Raw genomic sequence first — 1498 nt, forward strand, 5'->3', positions numbered from 1 at the left:
CCCCCCCCTAAGGTCAACGCACCGGGGCATATGTCCCCCCCCCCCTTGCTACGCCTCTGAGCGCGAGATAATATTAGTACTTTAAAAATTTACGTGCGTTTTTTGAGAAATCGGAAATAGCGTAAATTATTACTTCCGGTCAACGGAAAATACTCAAAATATGACAGAGGGTAGAGAATTAGACTTTTTACTTACATTTGAAATTTCATTTATCTATCTGAAATAGTACTCAAGTTATAGGCTTTTTAAAAATTCAAAGTAGAAAAAGTATCGGAAATCGCTCAAAAGTTGATCAGGATCTACGATTTCGATAAACTACTTATATTTGAAATTTCATCAAACTAGCTGTAAGGGTACTCAAGTTATCGTGTTTACACACAGACACACAGACATACGGACAGAATTGCAAAGTCCAGTTTTTACGACTCGATAACGCATAAAACGCATAGAAAAATATTTGTATTTATAATTTTTGCCTGATTAAAATAAGTCCTCTATACTCCGGATGTGATGAAGGACTGAGGAGTAATACGGTGAAAACTGTCAAAATTGCATGTTATTTTTGTGCACGATTACAATACTTTCTCTATACTTCGTATATACGAGAAAGTAAAAAAAAACGAAGGCGATTTATGACTGTGAATAGGGTATAAAGGGAGGTCAGTGTAATTTATTTAATACAAGTTTTGCTATTCTCCAGATAATTACCTTTTTGATAATTATCAATATATACCTTTTGTTTGCTTATATATTATAATAAACAAGAAAGCACTATAATTAATATAATAAAGCCATACAAGGTCTACTAAAATTTTGATCCATTTTTTTCGTATTAAATAAAAATTGACCATAAATGTTTTTGAGAAAAATAAGCTAACTAACTTAACGCTAACATTTATTCTTTTATTTTATAAGCTTCTGAAAATTCACGATGTAGTGTTTGATTCTTGCGAATTTGGGAGAACATTATTACCTTTGGGCCAAAAATTGATGTTCATGTCTTTGATGCTGTGTAAAATCTATCAAATAAATAATTATTACTGATTTAAATGTTTAAAACAATTGAATTAAAAAAAAAAATTAAAAAAAAAAATAAAAAGGAAAAAAAAAACTTATTGAGGATTGTATAGATATAGATGTTTGAAAGGGAAGAGTGTTTGCTTTTACGTGTCTCATTGTAATAACATTGCTTTTCCGATTGCTTAAAATTTGTATCATTTTAATTCTCAGTAATCCCAAGTTCATTTCAGCTCTACTTTTAAAAAAAAAATTCCCCCTCTCCCCCCCCCCCCCCCTCTTCCCCTCAGCCCACCACGACGAGAAAAAAAAATCCCTTGAATCATCATTTAATTACACATTTGCATTTTCAGTTTCAGGTTGGTTTTTAATTTTTATTTTTTCTTTATATTTAGACGTTTTGTATTAGACCTATGTATAAGTAAACCATCTTAAATGAATGAAAGCAGGCTACAAGTAAGAAAGAAATATTACTATTGTA

Source organism: Physella acuta, unplaced genomic scaffold (genome assembly GCF_028476545.2).
Source record: "Physella acuta isolate Inbredline_101_S28 unplaced genomic scaffold, ASM2847654v3 ptg000062l, whole genome shotgun sequence".
In the NCBI taxonomy this organism is placed as follows: domain Eukaryota; kingdom Metazoa; phylum Mollusca; class Gastropoda; family Physidae; genus Physella; species Physella acuta.